Source organism: Zea mays, chromosome 4, assembly GCF_902167145.1.
Source record: "Zea mays cultivar B73 chromosome 4, Zm-B73-REFERENCE-NAM-5.0, whole genome shotgun sequence".
Lineage (NCBI taxonomy): Eukaryota > Viridiplantae > Streptophyta > Magnoliopsida > Poales > Poaceae > Zea > Zea mays.
The window spans coordinates 21,075,760-21,088,976 of NC_050099.1; the positions used below are offsets into that span (position 1 = coordinate 21,075,760).

General features: G+C 43.0%; 1 long non-coding RNA gene across 1 annotated transcript; it reads right to left on the reverse strand.

Annotated features, from left to right (window-relative positions):
- Window positions 1-265: 265 nt before the first annotated feature.
- On the reverse strand, window positions 266-763 carry LOC103652924 (uncharacterized). Its single transcript, XR_565146.3, has 2 exons — window positions 668-763; window positions 266-571 (listed from the first exon to the last, which is right to left on the reverse strand). It is a non-coding gene; the product is annotated as an uncharacterized lncRNA (long non-coding RNA).
- Between the last annotated feature and the right edge of the window lie 12,454 nt (window positions 764-13,217).

Genomic DNA, 13,217 nt, shown 5'->3' on the forward strand with positions numbered 1-13,217 from the left:
TCAGGCGCGCGAGTAGTCTGTTGTATCTGATACGAATAATCTAAGATATAAAGTTGTTGAAATCTGATAAATAGAGCGTATATTGCTTACTAATGTTGCATAATTTGAAGTAGGAAACATCGTATATAACCTGGATGATACTCGCATATGAACTGATGGTAATATTAAGGAATGAGGTATTCATATAACATCTTCATAAAATAAAAACAGATCATATTTAAAGCACACAGAAGTGAAAACATCTGATGTTCACATATTCGCAGCATAACCATAAGTATCCAGCCAACTAAAGTTCACAGAAAGAACCTGGGTAACACCCCTAAGACAAAGTAGCATGACAATTGTTCTGAAACAGCAGATATAAGGAAGCTTCCTAAAATTGTTAACTGACAATAATGGCCAAAATACCACAGTACGGTACATTGCCCACACCATTGCTTAGTTCTGACATAGTTCATTAATTGCGCGCAAACATAAATCTCTGGATATCTAATGGAAGTGGCAACGCCTTGTTGATGCGATGGAATGTGAGTTGATGAAGGGCATGAGCACGTAGGTCTCGGGAATTGTCCTGCAATAAAAGCATAGTGTGCATTAGACACGTTTATAGCTAACATGTACAAATGATGGCAACCGGATTATAGAAACAGTTAGCACAGTCACTTACTGGTTGATTGAAAGAAGATATGACACCTGCATTGTGATCATAAAACTTCATGTAACTCATTACAAAAAATCCACAGTCATTTGACCCTGTCCTCATTGTTGGGCAATTAGATGGCATATCCAATGGAAAATTACCAAACTTAGGAAAGTCTGCGTTGGGGCAAACGTGTTGTAACGCTTTGCTCAGCCTACTCATTATCACCCTAGCCCATGGGAATTTCCTGCCACCTAAATAAATTGGATCATAATGGTAGTCCTTCCATTCGGTGCCACCAAGTTGTATACCATAGGGATTCGAATCTAAAATGTGTATAACCCGATGGTGTAGATTGATCACATACAGTGTCCAATGACCCCTGCTAAGCATAGGTACCAATATCTGTTGATGAGAAAAGTAAATATAGGTTACATGTTGCTGTTACAATGTCATGATAATTAAAATGTACAGTTAATGAGCTGATGAAACTGGGAACAAAATGTTAATGGGACTTACCGACTTGCATTTATCCAGATTCACCAAAGCAGGCAATGTGTTGTGCAAGCAATTCTGTAAGACATTTTGATCAAACGGCTGAGGATTCTTGCTGTGACGTTCCTGTTCTTCAAAATTTAACAGAGCCTATAAAAAAATAGAGTGTGTAAGTATATTATGTGTATAGTTACAATAACTGTGAAGAAGAACCTACCCCAACGTTGACATCAAGTATTAATCTGTTAGATGTCAGAGTTCGACGATGATTTTTAGAATCATCACGAACACACTCAATGAAACACTGCATGAAGACATTCTCAAGACATTTGCCCTCCGCGAAAGATTCATAAATATCCATACAGTTTGCACTGTATTCACCGTAATCTATAACAACCCTGTATGATGAACAAAGTTATAGATTCATATTTCATAAATGAACCAAACTTATAAATACGTTATTCGTAATTTGGGTAACATGTACCTGCTTTGGTCAATGTCCTTGGAACAAATTAAATCCCACAGAGAACGAACACACTCTTGCTCTGTAAGGGGTGGATCAGATCCAGAGTTTGTAGTACCTTTGAGTGTATCATCCTGAAATGCAACATGGTTGTAAGTGGTTGAACATTAAAAAAATCAGTTTAATATCATAAAATGCATTATGTAATATGTATGTTATCATACTGACATGGGGAGTTGGGGTCTGGTCAAAAACTGGCCCACTGTCATTGTGTTCCATTTCCTCTGTTGCCATTTCACCTCTCTACACAAAGGTATATAATTAGTATAACTGTGTAGTATGTATAGTAAAATGGAATTATAACATGAGACATGGACTGCTAACAAACATTTTTTCCGGTGTCACGTCAAATTTCGGCAAGCAGGTGCAAGCTGATGTGGTTTGAGGTGTGATATTTGTGTTCCTCAAACTTATGTTTCGAACATCAAAACAGAAATCCTGTTGACAAAAAAGTGTGGTTCGTATACTGCTAAAAAGAAGTATGCATACATGTACGTATGATGAGTAAAAATAGTATTGTAGTTGGACAAATTACCTGTTGATCTGAAACCACATCCGATTCGTCGGGACACGTCTCAAGCACTCTACGGATATGCTGTTGTCTTTCGTGAATTTCTTCAAACTGAGTACCACCCAGTTGGGTCTCAAGCTGCGAAGCTTGGGATGGCATATCGGGTGTGGGCTGGGTGGCATCAACAGTGTGTCCTTGTACACAATTATATTGAAAATAATATATGTCAAAACTTGCATTATAAATCAAATGTTGCTGTGTATACTTGACAAAAACATAAGCTGTTAACTGTACTTATAACAAAAAACGTATGCACATGTCGAAAGATAAAATGTTCTGAATAAGGAATACCTGCTGAATCAGCCGAATTCCCCCGTTGTTGTGGCTCATCAGTCTCGTTTTCCAAATTTTCAGACTCGGCACGTAGTACCTCGTCTATCAATTCTATAAACTTGTCTGCTATGTCGTATTGCTTCTCAATAATTTTGTCAATGCTGTCTTTTATGGCTACGCATGACTTGTCAACCTCCAAGTCATATGCAGCAAGAATATCTGTGAATTTAGATCGATGACGATGTGGGAGATCGTTGATCTTACTTGACATCATCTCTTTGATAGATGGAAGTTTGATGTTAAAAGTTGGCCGAGGCATGGGGGCAGGGCGCGGTGCATCAAAAATATTGGTCCTGCACTCTGGCTGGTTGTTCAGCAAAAATTAATAAGAATCCATGTCCACCTTCCTATTCTATTTGTTCCATAAATAATCATAAACAATGTATATAATACATCATAAACTTGCCTCAGATTGGCAATCGATCTTAGGTCCAACTGCATAGCATGTCTCCGTCGAGCTTCGGAACTAGAAATAAAATTGTAGTGACTGTGAGTAACCAACTGTGTAAGTGTGCATAACCAACTGTGAAAATATGAATAACTTACTTCACAATGTCCGAAAGATTCAGCCCCATGGCGTACCTTCCTCTTGTCAGCTTTGGTCAAAGCTTTTATGCTATTCTTATCAAAAAATTTAATGCGAGGTGTGCCAGTCTTATTTTGGGGGGCAGCGGCTGTATGCAGGTGATCCAAGTAATACAACTACATAAAAAGAATTACAATGTTCAATAGCTATGTAAGTAGACATAACCAACATCGTAAAACATGTTACATAACTACCAACAGTTAGCAACCAAAAATGAAATAAATGTGAATACGGAAAAACACTATACTTACAAGGACAACAATGGAGCATCCGTATATAGTCGTGGAGACATTTGTGGTGATTCGGTTGTGCCACTTCTTGGCAGCTTCACATAGATCATTAAAAATCAACTGGCACCAGTCGATCTCATGGAAACGGTGCATTTCTTCTGTGAGAAGCACCTCATGATATGTGATGCCCCAGCTAGCAGTTGGAAACAGCAAACGGTTGAATAGAATGAGGAAGAAACATCTGATTGAAAGGTCATCATCCTCGCCTTTCCTTAAACGATCCTGTAGAAATGCCACATTGAACTCATCTTTGGCCACACCAAGCTCTGCCCTCAAGTTGCTTGCTGCAACTGCTTCATCAATACCCAAAGGTTTACCACCGCCATGATTTGGCACGCCAAGGATAAGATGAACAATGTCCTTTGTGATCTTGAGTTCCTTTCCTGGACCAGGACGTATTGTCATATCCTTGGGGTCTAGCTTGTCCATCAACCATTGGAGGTGTGATATACTGCACAGCGCATCTACTGTCATATCAAGAATGGAAGAGAAACCTTTACGTCTTATAGCCTCACGTTGTCTTTCATTCAAAATGTTAATGCTTGCAATGACATCTTGAGGGTTGCACCTCACATTAAGCCTCTGTTAAACAATATACAACATGAAATAATTTTGTTATTATAAAAAAAATAATTAGAACATTACAAATATGAAATTGTTTGTTGGGTATGCATAACATTAACCTGTCGGGATAGCTCCTCATGTTTAATCCTCTTTGTCACGACTTTTCTTAACACTCTTGTGTGGCTTTCAGAAACATTACGCTTCTTCAGGGCTGGCATGAAGTCATCTTCATCAGAATCAATCTGAACTGTTTCATTGGTCAAATTTTGACTGTCAGCATTTGGAGGATTTTCAACTTCTGGACATGGATTAGGCTGTTCTGCAGAGGGAATGTCAACACTGAAGCACTCCTGGCTTGACTGGATTGTTATACGCTTGGGGTTATTTGGAGGACGGTCGACTTGCTTCATTTTTTTAAATTAAAAGCTGCATACATAATATACAATGTTGTAAAAAAATAAAATGTTATATATGCATATGTATTTATGGTGTGGTATGATTGAATCAATGAACCTAATTGTTTTAAATACCAAACTTAAAACATCTGAATATACTGTTCTCTATTTACATTTGCATACACATACTGAACTGTTCAATTATTAGGAAAAACTGAATATGTTTCAATAAAAACAGCCCTTGCTGTGACCAAATAATGTGTTAGCTGTAATGCTCTGAAATACATAAATGTATGCACTAAACAGATATGAAATTTTAAATAAAAAATATACTCTACGAAAAACAACTAGTTGACTGCTCATTTACTAAACACAGTTGCATAAAAATCTGAATATGTTTGAGCAAAACAAAACTTGCTATAACCAAGCTGTATTGTCTGTGACCTAGTGTAATAAATAATGTCTGTTTTGTAATAATAAAAAAACTGTATATGATTCGATAAAACATGTACTGAACTGTTCAATAATAAGTGAATAACAGACCTTGCTGTAACCAAATAATGTATTAGCTGTAATCATCTGAAATACATAAATGTATGCACTAAACAGATATGAAATTTTATATAAAACATATACTCTATGAAAAACAACTAGTTGGCTGATCATTTACTAAACACAGATGCATACATATTCTGACCTGATATACCAGCATAACAAACTGAATATGTTGCATACAGATGCATACATGAAACATAGTAGCATATATGTTCTGTCCTGTTATACGTTCATAAAAATCTGAATATGTTGCATACCATTGCATACAGTTGCAAACATAAAACACAATTTGCCTGCAAACTGATGTGTTTGAGCAAAACAAAACTTGCTATAAACAATCTGTATTAACTGTGAACTAGTTTAATAAATAATGTCTGTTTTAAAATAATAAAAAACTGGATATGATTCAATAAAACAATACATGCTGTCACACAATGTATTAACTATAACAATAATGGAATAAATAAGTGTATGCAGTCACAAAAACAACTAGATGACCACTCAATTACCAATTGAACATAATATGATGCAAAAAACTTTAACTAATGTGCATAAACATGTAACCTAATGTGCATAACCAACTGTGTACATGTGCGTAACCAACTGTGTAAGTGTGCGTAACCAACTGTGTAAATGTGCGTAAATGTAATACATCAACTGCATAAATAATTTCAACCCTAGCCGTGATCCACACAATGCAAAATGAACAAAAAACAACTAGTTTGTTGACGGTCGAACTCGATCCAATGAAATGCGCGCGAGCTAGGGTTGGGAAGAACACACCGAAAATGTTTGGGGATGGACTACCAATTGGAGCAGTACCCGTTGACGGCGGCGAATGTTGAGGATGGCGGAGAACGTGGAAGCAGTCGGGTCGGCGGAGAGCGAAGGAGCAGAAGCGTCGCCGGAGAAGGTAGGGTTTTTGCCGGTCTCCGGACGCAGCGGCGCGAATATTGGAGCGAGGATTGGGGACACCGAGGACGCGCCGCTCAAATGCCGTTTGCGACTGGATCGACAGCGAGCGGCGAGGGGTTGGAAGAGTTGTCGGAAAGGGGAGCGGAGTCGCCGGGGATGGAAGAATCGGCGGAGATTCCTGGAGTCGTGGCGGGGTTGGGGTTTTGCGGTTATGGAAAGTGAGCCGGGAGCAAAGGAGCTAATCGCGGGAGCACGTCGGTATTTATATGGAAACTGAAAGGTCAGTCGGCTGTGAATGCACGTGCGTTCATATTTGGTTGGGGCTTCCTCTAGCTAAATAGAGCCCAGAGCTCTAAATACATATAGTATATATATATATAGAGTAAGTGCAGTATGTTCCGAGAACGAACAAAAAAAAAGTACGAGATGCATGCAGATTGCTAAAGTCGGCCCATCCTTGTGGACCGTACTAAAGGCCTGATGGGCAGGAATTTAAGGTCTTACCTAGATCCATCTTCATGGCGTGCTAGACTAGTCCGTATTATTTCGTGCTGGATAGTGCTTTGGCTCATGTTATCGGGCCGTCCTCATCCTAGCCCAAAAAATTCCTACCCATATTTCCAACACTATAACCGCCATGAACCGCGTATATAAAAGGACACCTCGACTCCACCCGCCCACCCGCCCCAGGCAAAACAACTCCACGTCTCGATCCACCCAACAACAGCAACGCTAACGCCGCCGCCGCCATGGCGGTGCTCGCCACAGAGCGCTGCTCCAGCGCCGCCAAAGAACGCCAGGACCGGCGACGAAGCAACGTCCGCCCCAGCGCCGCTGAAGAAAGCTCCGATCGGCGACGAAGCAACGTCCGCCCCAGCGCCGCCGAAGATCTATCTGATCGCCGAGGAGGAAACGACAAGCAGCAGGCGCGGATCAGCGCCATATCATCATACGAGACCCTTAAAAAGATCGGCGAGGGCGCGTACGGCGCCGTCACGAAGGCGCGCCACATCGAGTCCGGCGAGATCGTGGCCATCAAATCGAGCAACGTCGACAACGCCGGCGGCGAGGCGGAAGCGGCGGCGCTGCTGCTACGAGAGGCCGCCATGCTCGCCGCGTGCGCCGGCAACCCCGCGGTGGTGCAGCTCAGGGAGGTGGCGCGCGGGCCGGACATGCGCGAGCTCTACCTCGTGATGGAGTACGCCGGCCGGAGCCTCTCCGACGCCATCAGCAGGTCGCGCCGCCGCGGCGGGCAGCGCTGTTTCTCTGAACCGGAGGCGCGCGGCGCCATGGCGCAGCTGCTGGCCGGCGCCTCGACGATGCACGCGCACGGGATCGTCCACCGCGACCTAAAGCCGGGTAACGTGCTCGTCGGCGAGAAGGACGGGCGGCTCAGGTTTTGTGACCTCGGGCTCGCCAGGCCCGTCGACGCGCCGGCGGCGGACGACGTGGATCGTCTCCAAGGCACGCTCGGCTACATGGCGCCGGAACTGCTCCTCTCCCAGGACTACGGCGCGCCCGTCGACGTGTGGGCGCTCGGCTGCATCATGGCAGAGATCGTGGTCGGTGAACCACTCTTCGCGGAGGAGGACCTGTGCCAGAACTTGATCAGCATAGTTCACCTCCTAGGTATCTCCGACGACGTCTCGATGATGCCGCTGGGTGTGTCGCCATCGCCATCGAGCAAACTGCGCGAGAGGGTGCCCGAGGAACTGCTGTCGCCGGCGGGGTTCGACGTCCTGCAAGGCCTCCTGGAGTATGACCCCAAGGACAGGCTCACCGCCAGTGCCGCGCTTAATATGCCATGGTTTGCAGCAAAGGATGGTCCATAGATAGATGCTGCAGCTGCACAAGTGTGATCTAAAATTAGGCGACCTGGCTGTAGTGTTACTGTGTTATTAGGCGAGATAGTTGATGTAACACCCCTGGTGTTACTGCCACTAAAACTTGAGCATAACATCATAAGCATTGGCATATCATGTATTTGTTATACCTAGAGTGCATTCACTAGGCAAAAAGTTCAAACATGTTGTATTGATGTGACATTTCATAAGTGAAACCCTAGGGTACAGTGTTCAACCCTAGATTGGGCTTAAAGGGGTAACCAAAGCCTAAACAAGAGAAAACTTCAAAACTTGATAATAATGATCATAAAATACCACCATTAATGAAGTTAAGGGATATCCAAACCCTAAGAGCACCAAAAACCCTAAAGAGAACCCTAGAAACCCCTAGACTAAAACCCTAGGGGGCTAAGTGCAAAACTAGTGCACTTTTGGACTAAAGTGCAAAAACCATGAAATTAAGGTGTCTTTAGTCATATGGTTCACATACTTGGGGATTTGCAAATGAAAACCTAAGTTTTGGGCCTATTTGCAAAAAAACCACTTTTGTGACCATATAGCTAAGTCTGAAAACAGTTGATCAGGGCTAACTTTGGAGCTCTGTAGATCGAGAAATTCAAAGAATTTGACCTAGGTCAATGTAACAAAGTTGTAGAGCCATTGTAGAAGAACAACTTTGCTACAGGTGTTAAGTCTTGGTGCCATGAGGAATTTGGAGATAATTTGATCCAAAGATGGGCTGTCAAACGATTTTTTAATCGAAACTGGCACACTGTTCATCGAACTTCAGAAAGATCTCGCCGGCGATAAGAACGCCACCGCGGTTGGGGATGGGTCTGCGGCCATGGTAAAGATCATCCGCGACGTGGTGTTAAAATGTTGCGGTGGCACTGCCCGGTTAATCGGCGGTCACCGGACCATCGTCGTGGCTCTGCCCGCGCGGGTGAGCTCGCCAGCGCAGTTACAGCTCCGCGATTCTCATCCAACTCCGGCCATCGGCCTATAAATTGAGCTCGGATCCTTCTTCTTCACCACATCACGCACACAAGCTCTTGAGCAATCTACTCAATTTCACCAGAAGAACTCACACAGTCCACAAAACCATTCCGCCCTATTCTTCGCGCTGCCGTGAAGAACTCCTCCGTGGCCAGCACTCCTCGGGTCAGTAACTCCCCGATTGCTTCCTGTTCTAGCTTGTTTATAGCTTCCTATTGCTCTCGGAGCCGACCAATTGAAGTTTGCCAGTCCCATCACCGGAACACTCCTCTGCTCCGTAGAACGCCACCGCGACACCCTCTCTGTCGACCCGCTTTTCTACTCTTTCCTAGTCCAAATTCAAGCGTGTACATAACCTCTGGTGAACCCGTGAAGCTTCCCCAAGCTTCAATTTTGTCATCCATGTCGTCGGTAGTTCGGAACGCGTTTACCCATCCGATCATCCGCACTGTCGCCGTGAGCCGGTTGATTCAAAGCCCCGCTGGTGAAATTGATTGAGGGGAAATGGGCGGGAGGGGTCCAATCTGGTGTCTGCTGCACGGGAGCCCCAGTCGTTGTAGTATCCGGCTGGCGTAGGCTCGCCGGAGTTCAGCCTGTGCTGTTCACCGTCGTGGACCTCGGCCTGCGAAGAATTAGAGCAGGGGGGTCCTTGTAAACTGTCAGCGACTCACAGAAATAGTGCAGGGCACCCAGTTCGGGTTATTCAAAACGCCAGGGGTCTATTCGCAAAGTCTGCGCGGGCGCACTTCTGCCTGTGTTGAGCTGACTTGGGACGGTTTCAGTCCAATACTGTTCATAGATTTCCTTTTTCTTTTTCTACCACAGCTAATGAAATTCTAGAAAATTGTAGAAAAATCCTAAAAATTCAAGACCAATTTTGTTAGGATTCTAATTTTCTATAGAATTTAATAAAAATAGTTTCATGATTTTTAGTCCAAATAGGAAATTATAGAGTATTTAAATAGCCAAGAGCCTTGCATATGGATTTTTAGAGAATAAATAATAAATCCAAAATTCACTAAACTTTTAGGGTAAACTCTAAATAATATTTAGAGGCCTTGGGTAAAGTTTGGTATGGATTGGACCATGTTTGATACTTAGAACCCAAAACCCTAGCCCCTGCCCTATGAACTTCACTATTGACTCCGGAAACCCTAAGTTCTCGGAGATCCGTGAAGGAAAGTTGTATTCAAGACCTTAGATAATAAGCTTTTATTGTCTTTGCATCTTCATGAGCACTACATGAGCATTCATTATTATACTTGGCTATATTTAGAAAACGAAGAGGAAGTAGAGGTTGAAGAGAGAAGGACTTCATCACCACCACCACCTGAGGAACATCAGGCAGGCAACTGTTTCTATTTTGATATCTGCGGAACAGAGCCTGAATCACCAGTAACACTAGGCAAGCCCCGGTGCATTTGCCACCTCCTTGTTCCTTTTAAAAGTTTTCTCACTTGCTTGATACATTAGGTAATAAGAGTTGTGTGCTAAACCAATTCCTGCATTTCCCTCCTTGGATTGGATTACTTCTCCTAAAATCCCTGTTTTACAAAAGGTTTTTCTTATGCTTAGCTTTGCTTTAGAAAAACAAAATGTTTTGTTTTCACAAAAGATGATGCTGCAAAGTGGGAGGGATGTTTTCGAAAATAAAACTTGATGGTGGATCCATCATGGCCATGATGGGTTCAACATCAGAAAAGATGTACCTCTGCCAGGTACCAAATTTTGGGTTTGAAAAGATAAAGTTGAGACTGGGCGGGTGACTTGCACAAGAAGAGAGTCTCGGTGTAGTGTCTCCGTCTGAGTCGATTAAGGACCGTGCCAATGTAGGCTTGCTGACCGAGGACCCTTTAACTGGTCACATGCTTCATCATGGGTAAGCTTTGCCTCGGACACACTAATATCAGAATAAGATAACATGCAATGGGAGTGGAGAGATAGCGTGAGTAGCATGTACCCTCCGTGGCAAGAGGCTGGACGGTGGTGTATCTGTGCTCTCGGTTGGCGTGAACCTGATCTGGTCTTAAGAACCCCAATGGCGAGTTGACATATGCAAGGGTTAAGTGCTACATATGTCGTGTGATTGGAGATCCTCAGCTGAGTATAATCGATTCGGATCACCGTAACTTTGCGGATATGAAGACTTGGGCACTGCCCTATACGTAGAAATCCAGTAAAGATGAAGGGTTGTTAGGAAATTGGCTAGTGCAGGTCAAGTGATTGAACTAGGGTAGAGAGAACACTAGATGCAGGTAATCTTACTTAACCTGACAAATTAAAATTGGATTTTTAAGGATCCACTGTTAGTAAGCATTTCTGCAAACCGAGTCATTGATTATTGATAAGCCTTACCTTGACTCCCTTAAAAACCAGCATATCCTTGAGAGTCTTTTACTTTGTCGGGTAAGTCTTGCGAAAGTACACTTCGTATTCAGGGCTTTGTCCCATGTTGTTTTAGGTGAAGAAGCAGCAAACTTTTGTTGCTTTTGTTCAAAGGTGGTACCAAAAGAAGAGAATCAAGACTAAAGCTGCTGGAGAAAAGGCCCTCCGTTAAAAACTTTTTACTGTTTATTTGGGAGGAGTTTTTGCCTCCCATGTTTTGTAATAATAATACTCAGCACTCATATATTTTGTTCTGGTCTGTAACTATATAACTCTGTCTTACTTTTCAATAAAAGTAAGTTATTGTAACTGCTTCCGCACTTTCGTATCTCCGATGAATTATAATGTCTGCATGACGGGTGAAACGCTCTTGGGAAAGGTAAGGAATTCAGATACCGAACTTGTCAAGTGATCAGGTGCACCTGCATGGTTGTCTGAAGTCCGTTGGACAAGGACAACTGTAGGTGGGCCTAATGACTTGGGAGGTTTCGTCACAGCTGGTATCGGAGCCAAGCCCATCTCTGCAGATGTTATGAGACATTTTCAAAATAATTTTCAAAGACTTATCTAGAAAATTTCTTTCCTTCTTATCTTATCCCCTTCTGAGATACTTATTTTAAAGACCAGATAGTAGAGTGCATGTATAGAAGGTGTGAATCAACTAAGGTTGATTCTGTAATTATACATGCATCATGCTAAAAACTATGCTAATAAGATTTTACCCTCATGGACATATGTCGCCGCGCACAAGAAAGGTCGCGCGCAAGTCTACCGGGCTGATTGGCGTACCCCGCCATCAACTAGCCCCGAGACATGAAGACAGTAGCAGTGGTAGCAACGATCCAATCGGGGATATGTGTAGCATCCCAAAAATTCAAATCTTGAAAATTTTCTCAAACTTGCTCTAAATTCAAAATGAATTTCAAATTTCATTTCAAAATGTTTGTTTGCAAGTTGATATCAACAAATAAATTATAGTGGTCTATATTCTCTCCAAAATCCTCCCCAAAATATCCTACAAATATTTCCCTAGTAATCCCCCTCAAACTATTTCCAGAAAAACCGCCCAGATATTTCCCGAGTAATCCCCTTCAAGTTCTTTCCAGAGATATTGTCCAAATATTCCACCGATACATCTCCAAGTATTTTCCTCTTGAGAAATACCTTCAGAATCATTTTTCAAGTCCCTATAAATATTTTCTTTATAACTTTCCTCACGCTCATACGTATACGTATGCCCCGGTGTCATACGGTGAGCTCTACAAGCTAATCTCACTTATACAAGACAAATACATGCTAATATCCCACTAATCCTCTCATCCTCCCACTAATCATCTCATCCCTCCCCCTAATCCCCCCACCATGGCTATAAATAGAGGGGCAAGGGCCTCCTCTCATCCCACCCCAAGCCATTTCATGGCAACTCTCTCCCCCCCCCCACACACACCCACTCCATGTTCCACACAAGCACACACTAGCACAAGGATCGTTCGATCGTTCTTCGATCGTTCGTCCCCTATTCTTAGGTTGTTCGTTCGTTCGTCCGATCGTTCGATCGTTCGTCCGATCGTTCATGGTTCGTTCGTCCGTTCGTCGGTTCGTTCGTCCAAATAATCTTTTTCCTACCGTTATGCTGCCGAAATTCCGATCGTTCGTTCGTTCGATCATTCGATCGTTCATCGTTCGTTCATAGTTCCTATTCATCGTTCATAGTCCCTATTCATCGTTCTCCCAAATAATCTTTGTCCTGCCGTTATGCTGCCGAAATTCCGATCGTCCGTTCGTCCGATCATTCGATCGTTCGTCCGTTCCTTCATCCAAATAATCTTTTTCCTGTCGTTATGCTGCCGAAATTCCGATCGTTCGTTCGTTCGATCATTCGATCGTTCATCATTCGTTCATAGTTCCTATTCATCGTTCATCGTTCGTTCATAGTCCCTATTCATCGTTCTTCCAGATAATCTTTGTCCTGTCGTTATGCTGCCGAAATTCCGATCGTTCGTTCGTCCGATCATTCGATCGTTCGTTCGTTCGTTCATAGTTCCTATTCATCGTTCATCGTTCGTTCATAGTTCCTATTCATCGTTCATCGTTCGTTCATACGACTATTCACCATCACTATTCA